The 12,656-nt window shown below is 40.5% G+C and overlaps 1 protein-coding gene across 1 annotated transcript in view; it reads left to right on the plus strand.

Moving 5' to 3' along the window:
* Positions 1-938: 938 nt before the first annotated feature.
* sema3b (sema domain, immunoglobulin domain (Ig), short basic domain, secreted, (semaphorin) 3B) overlaps positions 939-12,656 on the plus strand; it is a 70,279-nt gene continuing 58,561 nt past the window's right edge. Inside the window, exon 1 of the mRNA XM_070838834.1 lies at positions 939-1,367. The gene's annotated coding sequence lies outside the window, so the exon portion shown is untranslated. The remainder of the gene's footprint in view (positions 1,368-12,656) is intronic.

A 12,656-nucleotide genomic window follows, 5' to 3' on the forward strand; every position in this document is an offset into this window, starting at 1 on the left:
CTGAGGATGCTGCCTCTGCAGCAATTTCACTGTCTACCTGAAAATAATTCAACTATGAAATAAGTATTATGTAATTGCAGCATAACATCACTATGAATATCACCTATCTGGTGCGATTCTCCACCTCACAGTTGACATCCAGGTAGCATGTCATGCCCTAATGCCAAGCGTGATTATATTTCTGCCACTTTTAGAGCAAACTTCTGAAATCTTATACAGGCTAATTATGCATCTGTTCTGCATCAGTTGCATGCGGCCAGTGGAGCTTGGTTTTTTTTTTTTTTTGTGAAGTTGCAAAGCAATAGCAAAAAGGTGTAAGACATGGTGAGGTGAGGCTTGGTTATTATGGTCTGATCCTTGAACTCAGCCACTTGAATCCACATACATCGTTCAACTCCCAAATGTCTTAAAGGGAAATAGAACAGGAGGCTAAACAACACCTTATATGTTCAACAATGACCTTATGGATGAGTTGACATTTTGTGTGCACTTTGTGAAGGAACTTCAAACTGAAAACAAATCCAAGTGTTAAGTGCACCCTTATCCCAGTCTCAACCTGATCCTTATCAGCCAAAAAAATTGCAGGATCACTGAGAAACCCACAGGCTCATGGTCCCACATAGTGCTGAGTCCTTGAGGACAGAGCATGTCGAATCATAATAGTAGAAAGACACTGTGGCTGGGTGACACAGCGAGGGAGTGACTTTACCTCTGGACTGTGGCAGAGGGAGTGGCGTTGAAAGAAAGAGGAGGGTGTGAGTGTGTGAGTGTGAGTGTGTGTGTGTGTGTGTGACAGAGAGAGCTTTGCTTTCACGCCTTGCTGAGCAATCAAAGAGTATCTGTCACAGAGAACAAGCCAAAAGACAGAGCGTAAAAGTTAGGCAAAAAGAGAGACACACAGGGAAAAAGGACAGAGGAAAGGAAAGAGTGTGAAAAAGAAGAGATAGAGAAAGAGTTGGCTGAAAGCAGCTTCTGTCTGCCGTCCCACCCCCTGACTGTCTTCCCCTCCTCTCTGCCCGGCCGGGAGCGAGAGGAAAAAGAAAAGGAGTGCAGAGAGAGAAAGAGACAGAGGGAGAGCATAACCACGCTTGCTCTTTAGCGCAGGACTCAGGAATTCCAGGACCTTTGGAGTTGTGCGCACACACACACACATACACTTACACACACACATGCTGCTTTTCTCGTGGTGATACAAATCTCAACAGGACTCAGGGAGGGAGTATAAGAAAGAGAGAGAGAGAGAAAATTAGAGAATAGCCCTTTCCAGCCCTTTCCTGTGGACTATTTGACCATGATGGCACCTGCCAAGGGGAAAGTGACTAGGAGGGGCTGAAACGGGACGCAAGCTGAGGAAGCTGCTGATGAAGGTGAGATTTTCATTTTCTGACAGAATCCCTGTGGCTCCAGTATCTGTCTTTGTCTTTTTGGCAAGGAGTCATGTCCATGTTTAAGATATTTATTAGGGGTTTAGATTTAATCAGTAACTGATATAGGAAGTAGTTTGTGTGTCTGCCTATGAGAGTAAATGTGAGTGAAATATCTGTGTTTTCAGTTATATGTATTTACTGGCTCTTGATAAAGAAGTGGAGTGATTACAGTTCCTTGAGGTATTACTGAAGCTGGGGAATACCCCGTGTAGGTGTTTGTGTTGGAATTACGCAGCTTTTAATGTGCGTCTACTGCGCTGTATTTGTGGTTTCACATCTGCATTGATCATCAGGGTGATTTCCTTAAGTAACATAATAGTGTGGCCGGACAGAAGGAGCATGGACTTTTTTAGAGGGATGCGAGTGAGAACATTTTGTGGGTTTGTTAATTGGATTTGATCAGTGGGATATTTGTGTGAGCATAAATGAGGAGAGGAGAAAGAGTTTGCGTGCATGTGGGAGAGTGTGTGTCTTGGGTGTTTCATTTCCTGATGGTCCACCAGTGGAAGTGAGGGATTTAGAGGGAATTGTGATCGCTTTTGGGGAGAATCTGTCTTTTTCAGTTGGCATTGGTAAGTAACACTGAAGTTGATGGTTTCAGCGTCAGTGGTGAATAAAGAAACCGGTGGACACTGAGAAGATTAGAAGTCTTTGGTCCTTTTACACCTGCGGTTATTGTGTGCCTCCTCCATCCACTCCTCCCTCTACTCTCCATCCTGCCACACTCTGCCACTTTTGTTCTTTAATCTCATTTACTTCTGCCTTTTCTGCAGGTTTTCGCTGAGATCCCACAACTAATGGCTGAGGCTTATCCCATGCCACTCTGCCTTGCTCTCATCCATTATCCCACCCCTCTCTTTTCTCTCTTTACAACAATTCATCTGCTTTTATAAAGCTTTAAATATCTGTTCTCTTTCATTACAGCATCAGCACCTTCTTCCTTTACACCCAGTTATCACCGGTGTGTGTTGTATGTGAGTGGGTGTATACGTGTTTTCAGGCTCGCAGGTGTGTGTTTTGTCTGTCATCTCACCTATTCAGCCTTGTAATCCCAGGTCTCACTGGTCTTTATAACCCCTCCACCCCAAACGCACCTCAACCTGCACAGTAACCCTTCCATTACCATACCATTGAGCAACACATTAACCTTTGCAGTGAGGTGTGTTCTGGGTGCAGTGGATAGTCCCAAAGGATGCTACATGCCAGAAATCGTGTGTTGTGTTAATTGTAAAGTGGTCACACACAAAGGTCTTGTTCCTTCATCTCTTAGATGACAAGTGGTTGCTACTGAGATGAAGTTTAGTTATAGCTTACTTACATGTCTTGATGGTTTTAACGGAAACAATCTGACAGTGATTGTTAGCGTAAATAAACAATAAAGACATAAACGTAAAGAAAACAGCCTTTTACATCTTGTAGCTTATTACAGATAAGATTTAGAAAGTTGCTTCATGACAAAATTCCACTGATTTTACACATCAAAGTCTGTTGACACATTTTATGGTTCCAGCCAGAGCTGTGTAAAGTCTGATGAATTGCCTCAAATGATGTCATTTGAGTCAGCATCAGTTAAAAGTGTTAAAATGAAAAAAACTTGTGTGGCGTTACAAAGTGAGCTTATTTAGACCTCTGAATAGCCCACTCCTCATCTCTGCTTGAGACTAGTGGTTTGAGGCTCCATCAGCTGCCAGAATCATCGCACACCCCAAACCCGCGGCGAAGATGTTAGTGATTGGGTTGCATTGTGGGTAATGGAGGCACCTGTTTTTGACATGTAAGATCAATGTGTGGAATCAAAAAATCTGTGGTTCTGTTTTATCAGTTTTGATTCTTGATTCAGTTTCTATAAGTCTGGCAATTTTGTCAGAGTGCGTTGCTAAATCGCTGAAGTACAGTGAAGCAGCAGCAAAGCTGTCTGGCAACAAATTATATATTAATAGTTTATAAGTAAGTTAGAGCGTTTGCCTTCTCTATCGCAATCAAGGGACATTCATTTTACCTTCAGAGACACTCCGTGTCAGAGAAATGTTTTAATAATTGAATTAGGTCAGAGTAACACAGTGCTGCAGAGATTTTGGTGTTGTGGCCGAAGGTAGAACCTCAGGTCATGTCCAATACATACATATTTAAAAGCTACTTAGATGGTCAATATTCTTTAGTTTCTGTAGGTGTCACTCTTTGCGTTGTCTGTTCAGCCACAGTGGCTGTTGCTGCGCATGCTAATTACCCAACTCTTCTTCTGTGTATTCCAGACACACTGCTGCTGATGCAAATCTCAAACACGTCACTTCCTGTGTGTCAGGAGAGGCACAGTGCGTAGATAAGCATACATAAAGCTTATACACAGGTTGCATTCGCTCTCGTGTTCAATCATTTTACATCAGAGAGCAGCAAAGTGGACATTTATGTAACTTAACAGCTCCTGTGGGTTCAAGGTGGGTCTGTTGATTGTCTGATGATGAATTGACCACCAAGCTAACTTTATGGTTAAGGTGGCTATACACTGATCCAGTGCCTCACCTCAAAACCCATTAACCCCCTTTTCAACCCTTCCTCTGCGGAAAAACCCATTAACCTTCCTCTTAACCTTTTCCTGTGCCTGATATATCTACCAGGTCAGCAGAAAGTTGAGAAATGCGTTACACAGAAACACAGAGGTTCAGGAAAGTAAGCTGCAATAAAATATGTGTCTGTGGACCACTGGATAAATGTCTTTTCTTCAACTGCCAGTGTTAGCTCTGTCTTGTTTGCCTGTTTGCCTTTTCTTCTCTTTATAAGTATGAAGTATGAGGTGAAGGAAGTAGAGAGACATACTGCAGAGAAGTGATGAGGCTTGATATAGTGAGAGAGAGAAAGAGAGAGAGAGAGAGAGAGAGAGAGAGAAAAAAAAAAACTGGGCAGCAATGTCAGGTTTTCTTTGTTTGAAATATTTAATGAGTGTCTCTGCTCTCTTGAAATATTGACTTTTTCCCATATAGCCAGAGGGGACAGATGGAGGCGGAGGTTGTTCCCTCATTCAAATAAAAAGCAAAAGGCTGTTAACATCAAACTTTTATCAGTTTCTTTTATTTATTTATTTCTTTTTCGATCCCTCTGATTAAAAACAAACATGATACTTGCCCTTGATTTGGAAGTCACGGCTAATGAGGGGTAAAATGTTTCGTGTGTGTGTGTGTGTGTGTGTGTGTGTGTGTGAGAGAGAGTTCATGCACAACTGTAGATTTTCTGTGTGTTACAGTATACAACCAGTATGTGCAACCCTGTCTCTCCATAAATGTGCGTGTGTGTGTGTGTGTGTGTGTGTGCAGCTTTGCGTTTATGTATAAATTCTGTACTAAATCTGTTTCAAATGTGACATTTTCACGTTAAATGAAAAACTAGAATTTTTTTCCTGAAACTGAAGAATACTGTACATGGAGAAAAAACACAGACAGTATGCTGACAATAATCGAGTCTTCCAAATAATAAACAAATAAATAGTTAAACTATAGAAGATAACAGAATGCTACATATTATATTAACATAATATATATATATATATATATATATATATATATATATATATATATATATATGATAAATTCTGTAATGAAAGATTTATGCTACATTTAGGGACTGTATTATATTGTCACACTTCATCTAATTAGTTGATAAATCAGGCAAGAATTTTTCTCTGTCGAAGACATCGGATACTGTGCAAGATAATAGATCTCATGTTTTAAAGGTGTCATTTGATATGTGTAGATAACACATGGTTGGATGGATGGATTGTTGAACCTAAGGTCAGAGGAGATAGTTTCTCTGATTCATCATGGTGTTAAAAAGGTAGACAGAGGATGTTAGATACTCTATAGATCAAAAGGTAGATAACACCTTAAGTGATGTTCAAGCTCGACCTTTTAGGTGAAGAGTCTTAAAACACTGAAAAATGAGAAAAGTAAAACAGGTTGACAGCTTTTTTAGAATGAGCCAAAATTGGACATGTGTAAAGACTAGTGAAAGAATGTAAAAGGTGGAACTCTGACTACAAGGTTTTAGTATCAGTGCAGACTTTCTCACCAACTCAGACAAAAGAGCAATTTTTATTGCAAAAAGCAATAAGTAAAAAAAAAAGTTGCTGTTTTCTGTTTCTATATTAAATGTTCAGGTGCAGCAGTAGTCAATGCTTAGTCATCAATATAAACTACATATTGATGAAGGGCATTCAGTGGGAAACCCCTTGAGCCAGAATTTTAACCCAATTAAAAAAAAAACTGTTTTTTGCATTTTTTCTGCAAAAGTCTCTTTTTTCAGTATTTGCCAAAATAAGCCAAACTTTGTCTTACTCAACCACTTCTTCGATGTCTTGATGTTGTGGTTGCTAACTTGACTGACTCTCCTCCAGAGCTCAGTTGAGGTCTGTTAGGCCTTAAAAGCAGCCGTTCTCCCCGAAATTATGTTTATATACAACTGATTTTACTGTATTATCTATTATGTTCAGGTCCTGAACTCTGGTCTCTGGTTAACTGTAAGCAACAAAAGCACTTTAGTTTGAGAAAGATCATTTCAATTATTTTGCCGAAAACAAATGACAACAATTGCAGTATGTATTAAATGAAATACACACTGATATATTCAGTATCAACATTCTTCTGACTTGTTCCTCATTATGTTAATAGAGAACTTAATTTGGTCTGCATTCGTTTCTTCAAAAATATATGTGCTGTTGCAAATTAGTTGAATATAAACATAATTCCCAGGAGACAGTGCTGCTTAAACAATACCTAATTTGGCATGATTGATGGATCAGAAGCTAAATGTCATCAGATTAAACCAGAGACCCAGGGGTTAATTAGGATTACACATCTCTATAATGGTAATGTAGCTCCATATCATCAGATAAGAGCAGGTTACTTTATAATGCTGATGTCCTGAAGTAAAGGTTAGCCTGAGGACACAGTGGTCGATCTCAGTTCACTGTCAGTGGGCTGCTTGCAGTGAGTGGATGGATCTGTAACCTGGGTGTTAGACCACTGGGTTCGCTGGTTTATGAGCCGACTGTCGTTCCCTTTGCTGGTTTGAAGGTTGTTCAGGGTGAAGAAATATATAAGCGATGTCCTTTCTCTTTAGTTTTCATCTATGTAGCCTGGTTCAAAAACTCAAGCTGAGCTCAAACTAGAATTCGGCAAAAGGTGCACAAAATATCTCACAGACTGGTCATGATCAATGTCAAGCCACTTTCTTTGTGGAAAATTAACTGTTCTTAAAGACATTCACAACTCCCAGGGGCCAATTACTCAAAAGCAATTTGTTTTGACTGGTGAAACGTGTCAAAATAAATTAGAGGAAATGATGAATCATGCACATTTTATAGAGCTGTTAACAAATTAACATCAATATGAAAACATACAGAGTTGGTGAAACTTCACAAAATAGCCGCAAAAGTTTTCTCCTCTTTATTTGTAGCACAAAACAGGAAGAGCCTTGCAGGAGTTAAGAGAAAAAAAACACGATTTAGTGGACAGGGTTATGCTGATTGATTATGCTGACACAACAAGAAAATACTCCCTGCTTGACTTTGAAAAGATTCACGCTGCTCTTCATCCCTATGTTTATGCTGACTATGACAAAGAGAGAAATATAAAAGCACACCATTACTGTTAATAGGGCTGGGGGTCAGTCCTTTAATGAATTTATTTTGGTGTTGTTTAACAATTTCTAGCAACAGAAGTTATAAACAACTCAATATTTAAGAATTAAAACTCAAGTTTAGATCATATAGTCGCTATTTAGCCAAAAATATGTCATGAAATATGTAATTAAAACAAAACAGGGAAAATAAAAGAATTCGAGAGTATTTTATGAATTTCAGTCCAGATGAAGAAAGGAACTGGAACATATCAAACTTCAGTTTGAAAACCACCACTGGTTTTTTTGTAATGCTTAGCTTCGCAATATTATTATTGTCCTGTGTATTTATAGTGTCCTGTGTTCGTGAATGTTGGTTTTAACCCTTTCACCAAAAATGTGTTAATAATCCAATTTATAGATGTTGAACATCTTATGTAGTATTAGCATCCAGAGACACACAATCACACCATCAGTCTGGCACAAACAGCGCAGTACATGGACTACATGGTAATGAGATCTATTTGCACACAATGCGGCTAAAAGCTGATCTGCTCCCCTCTAAAGATTTCTCGAACACTGTTTTTGTGCTTCTTACAAACACACACACACACACACACTAACATGCACACACCCTTCCTGTCTTTCCTTATTTCTTTTTTCTTCCTCGAATGCTCAGGACTGTCCAGCGCTGGTGCAGAACAGCGTCTCCTTTGCCAGGCTGACCTGTAATTGCACTCTTGATTTGTGGAGATGTGTGTGTGTGTGTGTGTGTGTGTGTGTGTGTGTGTGTGTGTGTGTGTACCGCTGTGTGAGTTTGGACTCCGAGCCTGTCCTGTCCCATCACCTTGAGCGGCCATGCAGTGTTGAAGGTGAGGTGGAATTAGGAGGCTTTAAGCAGGAAGATAGGAAAATAACGAGATCCTCACCAACCCTGTCACTCACTCACACACACACACACACACACGCACACACACACAGACACGCAAACACACATATCACACACATACAACCATCCTTACAGTTTCAGAAAATTGTCTCTGTCTCTCTCTCTCTCCACACACACACACACACAAACACACACACACACACACCATGTCCTAGAGGAGTGCTCGAGGGGCTTATGCAGGGGATTTTGCTGTTCTGCAGTGTGCCTGTCAGATAAGGAAGCAGATGCAGGGCTGCCTGGTGACACGCCACTGAGCACGTGCAGTACAGCCTCCTCTGCTTCCCCTTCCCTCTTTAACCTGTCACTCAAGTCACCCTTCATCCTCTGCTGCCACTGGTGATGATACCACACACATAGGGGCTGTCTGGTATCTCATTTGGTAAACTCATATACGTAACACACACTAGCAGGAATCTTTGTGCTGAGTTTCCTCACACATCCTCTGTATCTGTTAGGCTTATTTGGCTCGGACCGCTGGGGAGGCCGCAAATCCACATACCAATAAGAAAGCTTGTTTTTGAGTATCCGTAAGAGTTATTTTTTAACTTTATAAACAGCCCTAATGCCAGTGTTTGATTAAAAAGTGGGTTAATGATTGGTAGTTAGGGGCAGAACTATTTGCTCTCTCTTCATTACATTATAACTGTTTCCTCCTTTTCTCCTTCCCTTTCCCCTTTTTATTTCTTTCACCTCATCCCTTCACCTCCCTTATAATCCCCATTTCCCTCTCTCTTCACCCTCCCTCCTTTCTGTCCCTCTTATCTTGTACCCCCGTCTTTCCCCTTTCTTTCCCTCCCTCTTTGCCCTCCTCCCGGTCTTTCTCTCTTCTCACCACCTGTAATTCTGCTTACCGCTGTTCTGCAGCTGCTCAGGATCTCAGCTGGAAAAAGAAAGAAGTTTTGGAGAGTGCATTTTTCATTTGCAATAAATGTGCACTCTACTCACTTTATCGCTAAGATTTGTTGTTCAGCATTTGCCAGTGTTCCTTCTAAATTATTTTCATTATTAAAAGTTTGAGTTTAATGAGAGTTTATGGCTGCGGGTAGGTTGCTTTGCCAGGAGTGATTTGGTGCGGTGATGATTGATCTGGTCCATGGAGGAGATGCTTGATAAGAAGATGGCATTTTGCCAGCACCTATAGCTTCCCACCATCATTTTGTAATCCACCCCTGTTGAATTCTGCAGTACAGCGGCTGTCAGCTGACACCAACAGCCCTTTATTCCATTATTTCCATCCTTGCTTTTCTCTTCTTGTTGTCTTCCAGTTGGTCTCAAACTTTTTCCCAGTTTTCACATTCCAATCTAGCAATAAAAGCAGGGTTATGGTGTTTTCAGTGAAAAGTGATGGTATAAGTGATAAAAAAGTGAATATTTTTTGTTATAAATATTTTATTTGTGCTTTGCTGTACACTTTGGAGTGAGGTGGAATAGAACAGATTGAGGATCGGTGGCAGGTTGTAAAAAATATAATGACTGTGAATGCCCATAATGACTTTTAGCCAAACCAGGATCTCTTAGTGGTAGAGCTAACAATCATTTCTTATCATCCATTCATATCATCCATATATCCATATGATATCCATATATCATATCATCCAGTCTCTTTTGATTGATTCATTCATTGTTTAGTATACAAACAAGAAAACACTGCACAATGGCAATCACATTTTCAAAGATTCACTTTACAATGAAACTTTTCAACTTCTCAACATTTGTAAAGCTTGCAGCAAATGGCAAACGGACTGAATTTAGTAAATATCACTTGAATGCTTTACAATTTGCCTCTCATTCACCTGTTTACATACATACTCACACAATGGCAGTGAGCCACAGACACAAATGTCTCCATCTTCCATCTGCTGGTATTAAGCACCTATGGAACTGCTTCAGCCTTCACTTTTTCTACTGTTATCTTCCTATATGTGATTTCTTGCACAGCACCCAGCATGCCGTCATGTCACAGAGTATTCAGTCGTGTCTGTATTAGTCAGTTTCCCTACACATACACCCACCCTCCATGAAAGCCTTCTTGCCTATGCCCTTGGCCTCTGCTGTCTCAACCAGTCACCCCCCATCACCACCACCACCACCACCCTCTTTACTGCCACCATCCCCCAGCCCCAACCTCTTGGCAGCTCCTCCAGGCAGGCTAATTGACTCAGTCCCAGGAGGGGGGGATCATGCCACATTTCTAATTTGGCTTCCCCTCCTCCAGATAAAAGCTACATCCCTCCATCGGCCAACCCCCCCTCTCTTCGAGCTCTCAGCCTCTATCAATCTATCTAATTTTTCTTTTATTTTTCTATATTTATATTTTTTGGTTATAATTTTTACAGTTGAGGCTGAACAACTTACACTTTCAAGTGTGTAGAAAACATGTTTTTTGGATTTGTTTCTATGTATCTTTCATATATCTGTCTTTCTGGGTTTTTTTTTTTTGGCTGGTTGTCTACATGACTGCCAGCCCCAAATACAGACATAATAGACAACTGAATACATGAAAGGACAGACACACACACGCGCACACACAAACACACACACCTCGCCTTTGCTCACCATGGGGTTCACCTTCAGAGAGCCTCCTTCTCCACAAACCGCACCTGGGGACTATGATGGGCGTGTCTCAGCGTGTGTGTGTGTGTGTGTGTGTGTGTGTGAATCCACTAACAAGCAGACAGATGGAGAACAAAGACATTTTATTATTGATTGTATCAAACTTCAGAATCAGAAGAAATAATCAAAAAAGTCTCCAACGTGCCCAGACTGGGAGTTTGAGATTTTGCACCAAACAAGAAGAAAAAAGAAAGAATATTTTTTTGAACCCATAAACATGTGTACAGTGTTTATACTGCACTGCTTTTTATACTATACAGTTTGCCTCTTTAAAAGCATTTATGGACATCTAGACAGCATTTGGGTTGTTGTGTTAATATTTTTATCAAAGAGAGGTGGAGGAAACCTCGAGAACATTGACCCAAGGTGGAGTTTCACAATACAGCTGCTGAAATTAAACAATAAATACACTCACACACACACACACACATGCGCATGCACGCCAAGTGACACACACAGTAACCCAGCAGCACAACAACACAAGCAAGAAGCATGTTTGGTATGTAGCAGTAGCTGTAGCCATTAGTAAAATAGCATTTTCAGATGGACAGATAAGGTATTTTAGCTGGAGGCTCGGGGTCGGCTGGATTTGTGGAAAAGTCATTTGACACGTAGAGAGTTGTTACCTACAGTACAGTATGTGGAAAGATTTCAGGTCTGTTTTTTGTATTTCTAGAGGAGTGGAAAAGGCATCCCTATTTTTAAATAACAAGTGAGAGCAGTTTTTTTTTTTTTATGCAGATTTCCTTCTTTTCTACACTTTCCTTCTTTTCAAATAGATGTATAGTAGAGGGATAATTCTGCATAATTTTTTGAAAGATGTAACATAACAGACACGTAATGGGCTTCGGATGCTGTTTGATCCAGCTGAAATGTTCAGTTTCTAAATTTACCTTCAGGCAGTGAAGGGGAATTTGTAATCAACCACTAACACAGAGACCCAGGGTCAAATCCAGAAGGAGTACTTTTAACATAACTGACTGGTACTGTTCATGCGTGGGAAGCCATTAAGGGATCATTTCCATATTTTATTCCCACCAGGATGTTGTGTCCATACAGTGTCCTTCTGTCCACATTGTCCTCAGGCTAGAGTTAGCAGCAGCATGCGTTGTGTTTAAGTGGCCGCACCAAGTTGAAAAAGGAATCTGCACACTGTTTCTTTTTTCATTTCAATTCTGTTTGTATCTTAAAAGATGAAAATGGTTTCTGTGTATCTGGGCTCAATCTTCTCTTTGGAAGGAAACCATTGAAGTGCTTTAGCTCCCAATTAGGAACCTCCTGAACACCTCTCTGTGGACGCACTGAGGGCATATCCAAATGGAGGGAGATCCCGCGACACGAAAAATTGAAGAGATTTTATGCTTTTGTCCCATCTGATATTATAACACTCATCCAAGAGGAGCTTAGGTAGAGTCTAAGGTATCGGGACAACTTTGCTATCCACTGCAATGACTCAGATGTGGTTGATAATTGATTAAGGACAGATAGATGTGAGATGTGAGATGTTGTTTTCAGGAAGTAACCCTCTCATCGAGCCCATCTTCCTTTTATTTTTTTGTCTACAATGAGTCTAAATGAAGTTTGCAACAACATGGTGAACTCACATATTTTATGTGTATTATATCTAGTTTTACCAGAACAAAAGCATATGCAGGTATAATAAGGAAGCAGCGGCTTACTGTCCCATCTGAGACAACTACCACGAGCCTTTTCTCGCTCTCTCACCTTATGTTGTTAATGGTGATGAACTAAAACCACATTGAAGTCAGACAGAAATTCAAATTTGTGTTTATTGGCAGGAATGAAAAGTTGCCGTCCACAAATATAGAGCCGACAGTCATTAATGTGACCTCTAATTCTGAACTGGAGCTATGAAGAGAATTGGCTGGTGTCTTATATGTGGGTGAGGGAGCTTCAAACAGTAAAGTCTTTCATGCTTCAGACCCCATATGCTTATATACTGCTCATTGCATCCCTCATTAGTCGTGGTTTTGTGTGTGTGTGTGTGTGTGTGTGTGTGTGTGTGTGTGTGTGTGTGTGTGCGCGTGTGTCTTTTGATG

The sequence above is a fragment of the Pempheris klunzingeri genome, chromosome 11 (assembly GCF_042242105.1).
Source record: "Pempheris klunzingeri isolate RE-2024b chromosome 11, fPemKlu1.hap1, whole genome shotgun sequence".
NCBI classification, from domain to species: Eukaryota; Metazoa; Chordata; class Actinopteri; order Acropomatiformes; family Pempheridae; genus Pempheris; species Pempheris klunzingeri.